This window comes from Pan paniscus, chromosome 14 (genome assembly GCF_029289425.2).
Source record: "Pan paniscus chromosome 14, NHGRI_mPanPan1-v2.0_pri, whole genome shotgun sequence".
Taxonomy (NCBI): domain Eukaryota; kingdom Metazoa; phylum Chordata; class Mammalia; order Primates; family Hominidae; genus Pan; species Pan paniscus.
The window spans coordinates 113,707,549-113,724,481 of NC_073263.2; the positions used below are offsets into that span (position 1 = coordinate 113,707,549).

The 16,933-nt window shown below is 48.7% G+C and overlaps 1 long non-coding RNA gene across 1 annotated transcript; it reads left to right on the forward strand.

Annotated features, from left to right (window-relative positions):
* The first annotated feature begins 11,158 nt into the window (after nt 1-11,158).
* Nucleotides 11,159-15,067, forward strand: LOC130540746 (uncharacterized). Its single transcript, XR_008954737.2, has 3 exons — nt 11,159-11,234; nt 12,059-12,183; nt 13,979-15,067. It is a non-coding gene; the product is annotated as an uncharacterized LOC130540746 (long non-coding RNA).
* The last annotated feature ends 1,866 nt before the right edge of the window (nt 15,068-16,933 follow it).

Below are 16,933 nucleotides of genomic sequence, written 5' to 3' on the forward strand. Positions count from 1 at the left end.
CCACCAATGGACTGCCAATCTAGGTCATGAAATGTGTGGACCCCTGCCTGGCACGTGCACTCTCTCTTTCTCTCCCTCCCCATGACCACAGTGCCGCCTCGCACCCTCGGTCTCTGTCTCTCTGTCTCACCATGTCTCTCCCAACGTTCACCTTTGGAACTCAGCCACCATGTTGTAAGGAAGTCTTGACACAGGGGGATGCCACGTGTAACATTCTAGTGACAGCCCCAGCTGCAGTCCTAGCTGGCAGCTATCACCCCCCGCCAGGCCTGTGGGTGGATGAGCCTTCGGGGGGGTCCAGCCCCCAAGCTTCCTGTCGTCCTGCTGAAGCCCAGACTTCAGGGAGCAGGGTGGAGCCATCTGTGCTGTACCCCATCCCTGTTCCTGACCCACAGAAATGGATAACAATATAATCAATTGGAGTGTAATTTTCTATTTTAGGTATTTGTGAAAATTAAGTGAGACTATGTGAAAAGGTTTTGTAAACCATTATGAGATACACAAGTATTGGACGTTATTATGACAATACTTATGAGAAGCGCCTTGGGTTCTTGAGCATGGCAGTCCGGTTGTAGTATTTCTTTCTAAGCTGCTGTTATGGTTTCAATGTTTGTGTCTCCTCCAAAATTCACATTGAAACTTCATCCCCAGTGCGGCCGTACTAAGAGGTGGGGCCTTTAGGAGGTGGTAGGCCCTGCGGGTTCTGCCCTCATGAATGGGACTAGTAACTTTATAAAAGGGCTGGAGGGAGCTAGCTTGGCCCATTCCTGCGTGGCCCCAGGTCTGAGTGTCACTGGCTCCCCTGCGCCCACTGCTGCGGGTTCTGCTGCAGAGACGGGCTCTCCATGGCTCAGCTTCAGGCATGTGGCAGCCCTGGGGGGCCACAGCCACTAGAGTGAATGAAGCATTTGTCAGGAGAAGCTGAGGCCACCAGCTGTGGAGGATGTAGGTGGAGCTGCTCCAGCCCCCAGGTGTCAACGTATCTGAAATTTTTGCCTGATTTTTGCCTTTCCCTCTTTTTTTTTTTTTAAAGTGTGGTGAGTCTTTGATCCAGTCTGTGAGAAAGCTGTACCCCGTGACGACAAACCCACAGAGAGGGTGGAGCTCCAGCCTCACTCTCTTGGTGACTCCACGATGCTAGAAATAAATAAATTTAACAGACAACTTTGAGGGACCACCAACCCAGCCCTTTGGTCATGTGAGGACACAGCATTGAAGGCGCCATCTTGGAAACACAAAACCATGTCCTCACAGACTTGGAACCTGCTGGTGTCTTGATCTTGGACTTCCCAGCCTCCAGAGCTATGACAATAAGTTTCTACTGTGTATAAATTACCCAGTCTATAGTATTTGGTTATAGCAGCACAAATGGTCTAAAACAGTCATGCTGACAGTTTCAATAGAAATTTGATAAGGAGAGTCTTGCAAAATCTGTGAGCTCTTAATACATAATATGTTTTCCATCCCCTGTCTCTGAGGTGTTGGTGCCCTACAGCACCTGCTGCTAGTGTGATGGCCACCATCTACTGAGCATCTGTTTTGTACCAGGTGCGAGTAACCTGGAGCAGAGACTTCCCATCATTCCTCAATTGGCAGGATCCCTGTGATTGGATCTTCCACAGAATTGGGTGTCAGAAGCTGCTTAGTTGTCAGGGCAATTTCCCTGCTCTGAAACCTAGGGTGGGGCCATGGCTCACTGTGGAGGCAGAGGACATCCCCCTATACCAAAGCACTGAGGTCCGACGTGGCCTGTGGTGTGAGGCATGGCAGATGCCATACAGTGTGGGGCTTAACTCAGCCACAGAGTTCAGGCAACTGTATCTGATCCTGAAGTGTTATTTTCTCTATATATTACCAGTTTATATACATAAAATTATTAATCCTGATATGGCACTCTTTTTACATGAAAACATTCCAAGAGCGTGAAGGGAATGCGTTTGGCCTCGGATGGAAGGAGAGAGAAGGGACGGAGAATTGACTTCCTGAGTCATGGACTGGATGCCGAATGTAGTACCTGTATCGATCAGATTTCCCCAGGGAAATAAAACCAAGTCTATATCCAGATATATCTCAAGGGAGACAGAGAGAGGGGAGGGGAGTGTGAAGAACCCGTCCTGCACAGTTTTGGGGCCTAGTGGGTAAGTCTGATTTTCTGGGCAGCTGGAAACTGAGGCAGGATCAGACCCTTCCCGGGAGTTTCCTCCTCTGCAGGGGGACCTCGGCTCCCCTCTCCAGGCCTTTCTGCTGACCAGTCAGCCTCCCCACCCCGACGAGGTTATGCAGGATGATCTCCTCTATGACAGGGTAATGGGGGGTGTTCGTCTCATTTACAGAATACGTTCACGGCAGCACCGTGTAACCGAGCATGGTGGCCTGGCCAGGGGACTCCCAAGCCTGACTGTCTCAGTCTACTCTTGGACCTGCCACCCTCCACATTGCCTGAGTCTTATACTCGTCTCCAGATCAAGACAGCAGCAAAGTCACACTGCTGCCCAAAACACAAGTATGCTGCACGCAACTGAAAACATGCTCCCTTTCCCCAGAAGATGAATGTCTGGGTGATGTCCAGGCTTATCCTGGATGTCCTGCAGCAGAAATGAGGGAGGCCTGTCCATGAGAGTCGCCCCAGCCGGTACAGTCACCCCCATCTTCGCGTGCTGGTTCTGTGGCACAGGGAGTCCAAGGCTGCCAAGTGGCAGGCCTCACTTTCAGTTCAATGGAGTCACTGCTGTGTCTCCTGGTGGAAGCATTTCTCCCTTGGGAACTGACACCTGTTGGCCAGCAGGGGTGTTGGGAATCAAAAATGTTGCCAGTGGGTCACTAGGGGTAACACTGAGTGGTGCCACTCTCATTTCCACCCCGTTGATTCCTGGGCCCGTGAATCCCGGCCAGGAGAGACAGCACCACATAAAATCTGATGCAGATTTAAAGCACCTTGGGAAGAACCTTGCCCCAGCCCTGCAAGGGGCTGCCACCTGGCTGGCATGGTAACTGAGTCTTCAAAAGGCCATTCCTCTGTTCCATGAAGCCAGCCACTCCAGGACGGTGGGAACATGGTAAGACTGGGGAATCCGTGAGCGTGGGCCCATTGCAGCCCTTCTTTCCTACAAGGTGAGTTCCTTGGTCAAAAGCAATGCTGTGTAGAATACCATGACAGTGGGAAAGGCATTCTGTAAGTCCTCGGATAGTCGTTTTGGCAGAAGCATTGCATGCAGGGAAGGCAAATCCGTATCTGGAGTAAGTGTCAATTCCAGTAATAATAAAGCACTGCCCTGTCCACAATGGAAGTGGTCCAGTGTAACCAGCTGGCTACCAGGCAGCTGGCTGATCATGCCAGAGAACGGTAAAACACCTGGGACTCAGGATTGGGTGTGAGCGTTGCTATAGACTGGGAGAGAGGAAGGAGACCTTTAATACAATTTAAACTTGGAATGGATTGGGTAAGAGCGTTACTGTAGACTAGGAGAGAGGAAGGAGACCTTTAATACAATTTAAACTTGGAATGGATTGGGTAAGAGCGTTGCTATAGACTAGGACAGAGGAAGGAGACCTTTCATACAATTTAAACTTGGAATGGATTGGGTAAGAGCGTTACTGTAGACTAGGAGAGAGGAAGGAGACCTTTAATACAATTTAAACTTGGAAAGATGTTTTCCTTTGAGTGAAGACCACTAAGTGGGGAGGAAGGAGCTTGCAAGCCGCCAGGTCATGCACCACTACCCAGACAGTGTTGTTGCCTGCCCAGCAGCCATTTCTCTCAGGTCTTCTCTGCTAGTGCAGCCTCAGTTTTGCTCAGATACTGGCTGAAAAGTCCCCAACCTCAGAGGAGGCCAGTTCCTGCCTCAAGCCAGGGGATAAACCGTGGTTGCTCAGAAACAGCCATGGGGCTCCCTTTCCATGCCAGTAGGTTAGGCCATGTGTGCCTGTGTGCCCAACTCTTGCCATAAAGTGTAGGAGAAACTTGGCCAGGGGATGCTATGGAAAATCTTTTTCCCAGATGAAAAGGAGTATCTTCCCAGAGAGAAAGCTTCCGTCTGCACCTGTCTCCTACCTTTCTCCTTCAGATGTTGCTGTTTGGAGCTGAGGCAGCCGTCCTGTGACCATCTGTCAACAAAGGTAAGGATAAAAAGACAAGCTCAAAAAGATATTGGTGCGATATTTATCAAAGTTATTTTTAAGAGCAAAAATGAAGAAAGAAATTTTTTAAATGTCCATACAATGAAATACAATCATAGACATGTTATTGGTAAGAAAATGTTTACGATAATTTATTAGGGGACAAAGGCAGGTCATGAATGGGATGTAGGAACCCATCCTGTGGGTAGGTGGGCGTGTCTGCAAAAGACCATAGGAAAATACATCAATACTGGTCATCTTTGGATGGTAAAATTATGAGTGACATTTGTTTTCTAATTTTTCTTCAATGCATTTGTAATACATTGTATATACCTCAGTACTGAATTGTAATGTGAAATGTTTTCTTACGGTGTGATATGGTTTGGATCTGTGTCCTCACCCAAATCTCATGTTGAATTTAATTCCCAGTGTTGGAGGAGGGAACTGGTGGGAGGTGACTGGATCATGGGGTGGACTTCCCCCTTGCTGTTCTTGTGATAGTGAGTGAGTTCTCCCGAGATCTCCTTGTTTAAAGGGTGTAGCACCTCCCCACCCGCTTGCTCTCTCTCTGCTGCTAGACATGTGAAGACATGCCTGCTTCCCCTTTGCCTTCCACCATGATGATAAGTTTCCTGAGGCCTCCCCAGAAGCCGAAGCCTGTACAGCTCACAGAACCATGAGCCAATTAAACCTCTTTTCTTTATAAATTACCCAGTCTCAGATGGTTCTTTATAGCAAAGCCAATACACAGTGGAACACAGTTAAAAAAAAAAAAAGAAAAGAAAAAATAGTCAGTGTTCTTCAAAATGGGACTTTACCTAAAAGTAGAATCACTGTATTATTAGGAATGCAAAAATCTTCAACGTGAGTAGAGGTGTAGTTTCCTGGGGGCAGCCATAACAAATCGTCACAAAGTAGGTAGCTCCCAAGAACAGAAATGTGTTGTTTCTCAGTTCTGGATACAGAGTCAGAAATTAAGCTGTCAGCAGCTGTGCTCCCTCTGAAGGCTCCAGAGGAGAATCCTTCCTTGCCTTTTCCAGCTTTTGGTGGCTCCAAGCATCCCTTGGCTGGTGGCTGCATCACTGCAACCTCTGCCTCCATCTTTACATGGCTTCTTCCTTGTGTCACTGTGTCCTGTCCTCCTAAGGGCACTGGTCATTGGATTCAGGACTCCAAATCCAGGAAGATTTCATCTCAAGATCTTTAACTTGACTCATCCGCAAAGATCCTTTTGTGAATCTTTTGTGAATAAGGTCACATTCATAGTTACTAGGGGTTAAGACACACATATTTTTTGGAGGGACATTATTCAACCCAGTAGAGTGGATAATACCAAGTGGCTTTCAAAAGGGACTTTTACTACTGAATTCTCATGACATGAGGTTGTGAGAATTCCACTTACTCTGTATCCTCACATTGTTTATTGTCAGGTTGTTTAATTTTGTTAATCAGGTACCTACGAATTATTATCTCTCTTTTCCCATTTGCCCCAATAATACTCACTGGTGGTACTTGTGGTTGCAGCATTTACCCCAAGACACCTTTACCACCATTATGTTTTTAGTAGTGGTATTTCCCTTTGCAAAATATAATAATTCTTGATTGCTGACAATGTCAAATCCTAGAAAATGTAGCATTCCTACATGTGATGTTAACACTGTTCTTAAACGGTTGTTGGCCAAAGATTTGTTTGATGAATCCAAGTCTTCCGAAATAGATGATTCTCATGATTCAGATTATTCTGATGTTAGTTTTGTTTAGAAATAATTCCAAAAACAGTTTTTCTATTTGATTTTCATATTGAAAATCAGTCAGATTTGCTTCAGCCTCAAAGAGCGTGTTTATGTAAAAGCAAATGAGCGCTGGCAGTAAGCTGCACTTTTTTCTTTGTAAACAGGAGAAAGGTTAGTTAATTCATATTTTTCTGATTGCTAAAGAGATTATCTTCTTTCTTTCTTTCTTTTCTTCTCCTTTTGCTATTCATGTTTCTATTCATGTCTTCTGTGAAACACTTGTTCATGTCTTTTTTCCATTTCTATCGTGTTTATTTCTTTTTGATTTGCAGGTCATGTGGCTAACTTTGTCAGGAGGGACCAGTCTTCAGGGCATCTGTAGCATTTTTTATTTCCATCCGTAACGCACCAGTGCTCCCGATGCTCCCCATCCTTGCCAGCACTGAGTGTTTGGAACCTGTTTTATTGCAGGCCTGCTCATAGGCATGCAGTTGTATCTCGCAGTGGCTTTAAGTTGCATCCCCGAAAGGACTAATGATGCTGAATATCTTTTCACGTGCTAAGGTGCTTTCCACATATTCTCTTTGGTGACACGTCTGTTGCCTACTTTTATACTGGTTGCTTATTTCCTACTGTTGAGTTTTCAGAGTTCTTTATAGACTCTGGATAACAGTCTTTCATTGGATATGTGACTTGCAAATATTTTCTCTCCGTCTATAGGTTACCTTTTAAATCTACTCAGCAGTGTCTCTTGCAAAGGAGAAAATTTTACTTTTGATTAAGTCCAATAATTATTTCATTTGATTGATGAAGTATGCTTTTGGAGTCATATCTACCAGTTCTTTGACTAATCCCAGGTCACAAAGAATTTCTTCTACACTTTTTTCTAAACATTTTATAGTTTTGTGTTTTACATTTAGTCTTAAGATCTGTTTCCGTTTTGTATAAGCTGTGAGTGTCAAGTCAAAGCTCCTTTTATTTAACTTTTTGCATATGGTTATCCAATTGTTCCAACACAATTTGTCGAAAAGACATCTTTTCTTCTTTGAATTGCCTTTGTAACAGTGTGAAAACCCAAATGGTCATGTTTGTGTGAGTTTATTTCTAGACTCTCCGGTGGGCATCCTTTCTGTGACAGCACATATAGATATCCTTTCTGTGATAGCATCCTTTCTGTGACGGCATCCTTTCTGTGACGGCATCCTTTCTGTGACGGCATCCTTTCTGTGACGGCATCCTTTCTGTGACGGCATCCTTTCTGTGACGGTATCCTTTCTGTGATGGTATCCTTTCTGTGACAGCATCCTTTCGGTGACGGTATCCTTTCTGTGACAGCATCCTTTCTGTGACGGCATCCTTTCTGTGATAGCATACTTCCTTCATCACCACATCTTTACAATGTCTTAAAATTGAGTAGTGTGATTCCTCCAACTTTACTCATCTTTTTCAAACATGATTTGGCCATTCTATTTTCTTTGACTTTCCAGATAAATTTTAAAATTTGATTCTCTATATCTATAAGAAATCCATAATCTGGGGAGCTTCCCAGCTCTTAGGATGGATATACTTTGTCTATTCTGGAAAATTCCCCATCTGTCTCCACTTGTTCCCGTAACTATTCTGTAATTATCATCATAAATGTGGCAATCATCCTCACTTGATCCTTAAAGCCTCTTAATATTTATTTCCTATTTTTCTCTTTTTTCTTCCATAACTGCATTCTGAATAATTTCTTCAACTTTATCTTCCAGCTCCTTGATTCTCTCTGCAGTTGTATCAAATGTGCTGCTTACCCTTTCTGTTGAGTCTAATTTCATATATATATTTAAAAATTCTAGGGCTTTTGAGTGGTTTTGAAATCTTCCTGGTCAATTTTGACAACCTTATGCTGCTTTCTCAGACTTTTAATATCCTCGTGTATTTCCTTCAATGTGTTAAACATTCTTCTTTTCTGTTCTGTATCTAATGCTTTCTGTATCTTCAGTTCTTTGCAGTTGACTTTTTGCCTCACGTCTTATTTCCTGTGTGTTTCTTGGTTTTGATTATGAGCCCATGTGTCTTGGTATTTTATCTTTCATAATTCTTTGAGGATTTAAAGTGAGTTTCTTCAAGGAGGATTTTATTTTGTTTATTCCAAGAACTCAGGAGTACTATCAATTCTGGGATGCTTCAAGTTAAATTTTTGTCTTTCTTAACAATCATATATTTAGTGTACATTTGGACCTCAAAGCCCGTGAGCACAGGCTTATGGCTGGGAATTCTGAGGGAAGACTTTACTTGCACTGCTCTCAGAGCCAAGGCTGGGGCCACCATCAGTGGGCAGAAGTTTCTGTTCCACTGATTCGGGTACTGTGCCCTGGCTGCCCCGCACAGGCCTCAGGCTCCGTCTCCTTCGAGAGTGAGGTCCGCTGAAAGTCAGATGACCAGGACCACGGGTGCCAGCAGATACCTCGGGGAAGAGTGCCAGTTTAAACGCATACCTTTATTTTCTCAACGTGTTTCTGACTCTGATAAATTCTGTTATTTTTCCTCAAACTCAGCCATTCAGTAAAAGAATTTTTTTTCTTTTCATCTATCTGGCATGTTCAGTGTGGTGTACCAAAGCTAGTTATTTTTGAAAAGCAAATCCATCGAATTACTGAAAATAAAGTCCAGGCACCTTGAACTTTAAAATTGTAAACACACCCATCATTGCTCCATAAGTCCTAGCAGATAATGTGACCTAACCTTCCTCATTTTGTAGATAAACTAACTGAGGCTCAGACCTACAAAAGTTAAGCAGGAAAGAACACAGCGATGGGATGGAAGCCACAGCCCAGAGCCCTGGGCCCCTGGCAGGACACTTCCCGTCCTCCTCTGCGCCCTGAGCAGCCAGTTTCCAGTTCAGGGCTTTGTAGCTGAACGCGCAGCCCCAGCCTTGCTGACATAGCACCTTCGACCCAGGCTTTGCAGGTGGCCGGTGGCGGGGAACAGTGGCAAAGTCCCCCGGGGGGTCTGGTGAGCAAGGGCAGGAACGATGCCCAGAGTGAAACAGAAGGGGCGATAAGCAGTGCCCCGCCAGCCCACGAGCCACAAGGAGCCACACGGAGACGTCACGCAGCACACGTGGAGTCCCACACCCACGTCGCACAGAGTCCGGGCTCTACACATTTGCAGGTGGCTTGCACATCAGGAAAACCAGTGAAGCCCCCGCGGAAGGAAGCCTTTCCTAGCTGCGCGTGCCGGTTGGATACAGCCCGAATTAGTGTTATTTTCCAACGTGAAGTTCTGTTTTGGCTGAAATAAGAAAGCGACCCACACTCGGAAGGAAGCACCTGAGACTCGTGTCCTTCCTCGTTGGCTCGTTGGTGCTCGGCGGCGCCAGACCGCTGTCCGAGAGACGACATCTCAGCGGACACAGCGCATCTGTGTGGCCAGCACAGATACAGAGAACCCCAGAGTAAGCCTCCTGCCGCCTCCCCAAACCCACACCCATGCCAGCGTTTCTGCGCTCACCCCATTGCCCCTGCGGGCCCTGGCTGGGCATGAACTGGGCGCCTTCATCCCAGCGCCGTGTCCGGGTGCACGCCGAAAAGGCCGAATTCGGTTTCTTGCAGCCAGCAGGGGGGCCTTGGCTTTCCATCAAGATTTCTTCCCAGGAGGATATTATCTCACGTGAACAAAACTCAGGAGGAGTCAGAATAGGCTCCGGAAGAACTCTGTGCTCTCTGACTTTTTAAAACCTTACAGAAACAGCGGCCCACCCCAGGCTCCTGGTGCTGTGAAGGCTGATTCCGATTCCCAGGAGGTGGGCAGTGTCTCCTGGCGTCTGTTTCTGCCCCTGCTAATAGGGCTGGATGCAGAGCTTTTCTGACCTGAGGGAAGATCAGGGAACCCACTACTAATTCACTCAGGTGCCAGCGACCCAGGATCTTATCCATAAAGACTCTAGAGTGCTGAAGCAGCTCCCAAGAACCCGGAAAATGCAAAATAAATTTCTCCTCCCTAAAAATAAAAAGTAATTCAGAAGACAGGCACTTCTAATATCAACATGAAAACAAAGCACCAGTTAATAAAAATATAAATCTTACATTAAATCACCACTCTTAGTTGAATTTGAGGAGTGTGGTAGCAGACTTGCTGGAAATATTTCTTCCCTCCTAATTTTTTGACACCTTTTCCAATTTATCCCAGATCTCATCTCTTCCACACAGACTGCTCCGTCCTTTCTCAAGAGTGAAATGATGACTCTCCTTCATCTCCACCTTTCACAGTCTCTCTGCCCTGCCCACTAGGGGAAGAGTGCCTGGGCACTACAAGAAGTTAGTACCAATTGCCCTTCCTTCCTTCCTTCCTTCCTTCTTTCCTTCCTCTATCCCTTCCTCTTTCCCTTCCTTTTTTCCTTCCTTCCTTCTTTCCTTTCTCCCTTCCTCCCTCTCTCCCCTCCTTCACTGCCTTCCTCTCTCTCTTCATTCCTCCCTCCTCCCCCTCCTTCCCCTCTTCCTTCCTTCCTTCCCTTCTTCCCTTCCTTCCTTCCTCTCTCCCTCACTCTTTCCTGTCCTTCTTTCTTCCTTTCTCCCTCCCTCCGTCTCCCCTCATTCCCTGGCTTCCTTTCTCTTTATTCCTTCCTCCTCCCTCACCTCCCTTCCTTCCTTCCTTTTTTCCTTCCTTCCTCCCTCCCTCCATCCCTTCCTTCTTTCTCTCTTTCCTTCCTCCCTCCCTCTTTCCCTACCTTCCTTCCTTCTTTCTTTACTTTTCTTCCCTCCTTTCTTTCTTTCTTCCTTGTCTCCCTCTTTCCCTCTCTTCCCTGCCTTCCTCTCTCTCTTCATTCCTTCCTCCTCCCTCCCTTACGCCCTCTCTCCCTCTCTCCCTCCCTCCTCCCTGCTCCTGCCTCCTCAGCACCCTGTTTCCCGGTTCCCTGGTCCCCCTGGTTCCCTGGTTCTCTGGGTCCCTTGTTCCCTGGGTCCCTGGTTTCCTGGTTCCCCTGGTTTTCTGGTTTCCTGGTTCCCTGGTTCCCTGGTTCCCTGGTTCTCTGGTTCCCTGGTTCCCTGGTGCCCTGGTTTCCTGGTTCCCCTGGTTCTCTGGTTCCCTGATACCCTGGTGCCCTGGTTCTCTGGTGCCCTGGTTCCCCGTTGCCCTGGTTTCCTGGTTCCCCTAGTTCTCTGGTTCCCTGGTTTCCTGTTTCACTGTTTCCTGGTTCCCTGGTTTCCTGGTTCCCTGGTTCTCTGGTTTCCTGGTTCCCTGGTTCCTTGGTTCCCTGGTTCCCCGGTTCTCTGGTTCCCTGGTTCTCTGGTCCCCTGGTTCCCTGGTGCCCTGGTTCTCTGGTCCCCTGGTTCCCGGGTGCCCTAGTTCCTGTTCCCATGGCTGCCGCATCTATTATGCACGCGCCCCTCCTGTTCCATGAAGGTAATGGGTGCTCCTCCTCCCTTGATCTTTCTTTGCTCTTCTCTTCCAAAAAAAGTGGGGGGTGCATATTAAACAAACACTCATCACAGTCTTCATTATTTTGGCAAGGAAAACAAATGGAAATCAAGTCGTCTTTTTCCTGTCAGGGTGCTGATGAAGGAAACGTCAATAAACCGAACAATGTACTGTGTGACTGCCTGGCTTGAGATCTTCGAGTACAATAAAATAAAATAAAATAAAATCCTAACAGGGAGAAGAGTTTCATCATGTTCTGTTTCAAACTCCAGGCTACACTTTCTTGATGCTACCCAGTCCTCACCTGACTAACACGAGCTGAATAAGAATGGACATTGGCATGCTCAGGATCTAGAGGCAAGATCCCAGCAGCCCGATGCCCTCAGACCCAGCCCCAGCCCCAGCCCCAGCCCCAGCTCCCTCATGTCATGCAGCCACACACAGCCCCACACAGCCCCACCGCCTTGACTACAGGCATGGTCAAGGCACGAATGGTTGATCTCAAATATCTCCAGGCATTGTTACTCACCGAGAGAGCTTGGACACTCATGTGCAAAGTCAGAGACAGAGAGAAAGACAAAGGGGTAGGGGGAGATGCTTTTGAAAGAGCATTCAAGGATGTTCTGAGGAAGACATCCAAGCATGCAAGTGGCCTGTTAGCTCTGATGTGACCTAGTACACTTGCTTCAGCAGGAAGCCACACAGGTCCAAGCATCAAGTGACCTGTTAGCCCTACTGTGAACTAGTACACTTGTTTCACCAGAAGTCACACAGGATCCTTAAAGCATCCTCATTCTTTCTCCGTACAGGTTCTGGATGGAGGTCTCATGAGGGATTCGGGCAGAGGCTGATGAAAACATAAAACAGGCCAGTCTCCAGATTCAAGGGAGAGCTGGAGACAGCATTCATAGCTTGACCAGGCAGCTTTGACCAGGTGTGACAAAGGAAGCCCAGATGTCCCAGTCTATTCATGTTTCTATCACAAAATGCCTTTGAATTGGTAATTTATAAACAATAGAAATTTATTTCTTATCGTTCTGGAGGCCGGAAAGTCCACGATGAAGACACCAGCTGGTTCCCAGCCGGTGAGGACCCAGCCTCTGCTTCCAAGATGGCACCTCTGGGCTGCATCCTCACGTGGGGAGGGGGTGGGAGAAGAAAAGGGGCTGGGCATGCCCTTCAGCCTCCATTATAAGGCGCGGATCCTGTTCACAAGGGAGGAGCCCGCATCACTCAGCCTCCTCTCAGAAGGCCCCACCTGTTAACATCACACGGGGCTTAGGTTTCACTGTACGCATTTGAGAGGCACCTACATTCAGACTATAGCACAGGCCGGCCCCCCACTGCTTCCCATACTGCCAGAGGCTGGGGCAGCCCCCCGGCCACCATGTTCCGCCAGCAGGATGGCTCCTGTCAGCCAGGTGTGCGGGGCCTGGGCACACTGGCAAGAAGCAGGGAGGGCAGTCCAGACCCAGCCGCCCCGTGGCTGCTCCGGGAGACTGTGTCCCTGTTGGAGACTGTGATAGATCCACGATCCGTCCCAGCCATTGCTCTATCTGTCTTGTCCGTCAACCCCTCTGCCAGTATCATATGGTAAATAGTACCATGAATACTACAGTTCCAGGCACCCAGGTCACATCAGAGAACTGACGAGTTAGAGTTTAATGACACAGTTTGTAGCTAGGGGGGCTGCTTCAGAGCTGATGACTGGGTGGCATTGCTGCTCAGAGCTGGTGACTGGGTGACATTGCTGCCTGGAGCTGGTGACTGGGTGGGCATTGCTGTCTCGAGCTGGTGACTGGGTGGCATTGCTGTCTAGAGCTGATGACTGGGTGGCATTGCTGCCTGGAGCTGCTGACTGGGTGACATTGCTGTCTGGAGCTGGTGACTGGGTGGCATTGCTGTCTGGAACTGATGACTGGGTGACATTGCTGTCTGGAGCTGGTGACTGGGTGGCATTGCTGCCTGGAGCTGGTGACTGGGTGACATTGCTGTCTGGAGCTGGTGACTGGGTGGCATTGCTGTCTGGAACTGATGACTGGGTGGCATTGCTGCCTGGAGCTGATGACTGGGTGGCATTGCTGCTCAGAACTGATGACTAGGGTGGCATTGCTGCCTGGAGCTGGTGACTGGGTGGCATTGCTGTCTGGAGCTGGTGACTGGGTGGCATTGCTGTCTGGAGCTGGTGACTGGGGTGGCATTGCTGTCTGGAGCTGGTGACTGGGGTGGCATTGCTGTCTGGAGCTGCTGACTGGGGTGACATTGCTGTCTGGAGCTGGTGACTGGGTGGCATTGCTGTCTGGAGCTGGTGACTGGGTGGCATTGCTGTCTGGAGCTGGTGACTGGGTGGCATTGCTGTCTGGAGCTGGTGATTAGGGTGGCATTGCTGTCTGGAGCTGGTGACTAGGGTGGCATTGCTGTCTGGAGCTGGTGACTAGGGTGGCATTGCTGTCTGGAGCTGGTGACTAGGGTGGCATTGCTGTCTGCAGCTGCTGACTGGGCGGCATTGCTGCTTGGTTGTTGTCAAGCCTCCCCAAGGTCTAAGGTCACCAGCAGGAATGCCTCGGAAGGAGAGGGCATAACTGTAGTTCTAGGAGTCTGAGGCCATTTAACCTTTTCTCCATCATTTAGCAGCTTAGAAATTCATGTCATTCCCCATCTAGGCCTCAATTTCTCTACCTGTAAAATGGGGTGTTTGACCCGAATTCCCTTTACCTGTGAAATCCTAGGACCTCATCATGTCACTTTCACGCAGCAGAGGCAGCGACCACTGGAGAGGGACACTAAGGACTGCTCCTGGATCTTGTTTAACCACAAGGAGCTGGGTTTCGAAGACTCCACGAGGGACTTTAGGACCCTACGTTACTTATCGACATAAAAAGAGGAGAAGATAAAGCCTCACAATTCTTCCTCCCACTTCCTCAGGTGGCCAATGCTGCTTTTATTGTGGAATGGGTTTGCCACAAAGCCTCAGGCGGATAGATAAGACTCGGGTCTCTGAAAAATGACAGCTTGACATCAAACCAACAAAATCAATTTCCAAATTGATTAAAACCATTCTCAAATAAAACTCCGCTGACTTTCTCGAATCCCATTGTGAAAGGTCATCTGGGAAGTAAGTACCATATTTGTTTTAAGTTAGCAGGAGCCTGCAGCGCACTTGAGGCCCTACAGTTTCGGGGCCAGGCTGGGTTGACTGGGCCCACACACGCCTCCGCCCTCACCACAGCCGCCAGCTCCAGGGTGCCCACCAGAGCCAGGGCGGGAAGCCACCTCCAGGCTGGCCCTTCGTCTTGGCTCTTTGAAAACCTTTGGGTGAGGTGTGTCTCTCGGATCAAATACACAATCAACAATTGGCTGCTGTCATTAAGGGAGAGGGTTACTGCTGAGGGAGACATATCCTGGGGGCATTTTGTGTGATTATGGGGTGATTTATGATTCATAGAGATCAAGCGATAAACGTACTGAAATGCCAAGAAAGAAAATTGGAGAGAAAAATTGCTACAAATGTTATTCTTATTTTTTTAAGGAGATTTATTTTATTTGCAAGATTTGTAATTGATGCAAAGCCTGTAAATGCAGGTGCCCCACTGTCAAATCCTCTCCCTTCCAGACCCTTCGTAAAGGCGTGACCTGCTTCAAGAAACGCGATATTTGAAAAAATGAAATCTACACATCGAGACACATTAAGAGTGACTGTTCGCGTGACAAAAGGGTTTGCCACTTTACAAAAGATTCATCCCAGTGTTTCTTAAAGAACCATACAACTGTGATGTATTTTAAATGTCTTTCAATTAAAAGAATTGACTCATGCTCAATTTTGCTTCAACATTATTTCAACTTTATTTCACCTTAAATATCATACAATAAAAACTTATTGTACTGATTTTTATCCCAGGGGAATGTGTCTCCCCCTAGGTTTGATGGAGGAGTCTGGCTCTGAAGGTTGCACAGCAGAAAACCAGCTCTCATTCTATTCTGCCATTAACTGGTAGCAGTGAGCACGGTCCCTTGGGCCTCAGTTTCCCCATCTGTAAAACAGGGACAAGCTACTTGCCCACTAAGCCTATGTTTCAAAATGGTCATGGGTTTAAAAACACAGAAAACAAAGGCGCCCAGTGCTTACCAACATGAGGTGTTAATATTCTGTCCCCTGGCCACATCTTAAACGGCCCACCTACCCAGGATGGCTGCCGGACCAGTCCCGGGCAGCGTTATTAAGCGCCTCCGGCTACCTTCAGGCTGTTTTCCTTCATGTCCATTTCCGACTTCAAGGCCTTCATGCCGGGTCCCGTTTCATCCTCCCTCTGAAACGAGGTTAACAGGAAAGGATCCAGTGCCTGTCCGTTCACCTCATGCCACCCAATGTCCATTGATGCCAGGACACCAGGTACTGAGCTCTTCCCACAGCCTGCCCAGGCTTCCACTGGCAATCGGGTCCCACTGTGCAGATGAACAAACAAATCCCCCATCTCAGGGACTGCCCACAGTCACACAGCTGGGAACACACAAGGGGCCTTTAAAGTCAGTCTCCTCTGCTGACTCCCGGGCTCTGCCCGCAAGTGAAAGGCCTTCTCCACCGTCACCACACCGAGGGGGAAACAGAGGCCATCCCGGGGCAGTTGGCCACCCCACAGCCTGTGTGCACATTGGAAGCTGGGCCTGTCATTTGTTTGGGCCCACGGGAGGGACACGGGGCAAGGGAGATGATCTCCCTGCTGGAGACCTGTGGCATCATTCAGGCCCTTCTCTGCCCTCTCAGCCAAGGCAGGGTGGCACCAAGTTCTTCACCTCTGAGGGGTGAACTGGCACAGACACCTCTGCAAGCCAGAGCCCTTCCTCCCAGGTCTGCAGTGGCCAGCACCCCTCTCATTTGGTGGTTGGGTCACAAATGTTCTTCCTGAGAATCTCTGCCACCAATGAAGTGTCCCAGACAGCCGCCGTGAAAGAGACCCAGGGCAGGCTTCTGGCGAGGGGCTGCCCCAAAGGGACCATGAGTCCCTGAGGGTCTTGGTGGATGAGCTCAGCTGCAGATGCCAGGCCAGGGGAGCGTGAGCCAGTGCTCAGGAGCTCTGGATGCTTCTAAGGAGGGGTGTCTATGCAGAGATGCGTTTCTTTGCGTCGGCATGAAGGGGAAGGGGCAAGCGGAGACCACCGTGGTGTGCCATGCTCCAGTGTCCAGAGGACCGTCACATTGCTCAAATCCGCAGCCAGGTGGCACCTCCGCAAGCTGGGCGTGTGACGCAGTGGCGTCTTAGTGACAGTTGGCTTGGCTTCTGGAGGGGACACTGAAGGGTGAAGTGGGGGCTTGTCCGGATTGCTGTCCCTCACCCACCCAGCACGTCCATCTCCATTCCCCCATCCCACCTGGCACAGGGAAAGCTGAGCTGCTGGAAACACACTGTCCTCAAAGCTCCCTGGCCTCAGCAGCATTAGCCTGGGTCTCGGGCGGTCCTCGAGACTCTGAACTGCGAAGGGACACAGAGGCAGGGCTTCCACTCACAGGCTGGCTGTCCACCGGCCGCCACTCACACGGGATGCGCGGACCACAGGGGTGCCTTTGATCTTCACTCCGCAGCTCCCACATCTGAGCCCTGGGCACTCACCCCTAAAAATCCTCCTCTCTAAGCAACCAGCGAGGATTCCATGGATGACAAAGGGGTGGGGCGGTGTGGAGAAGGTGC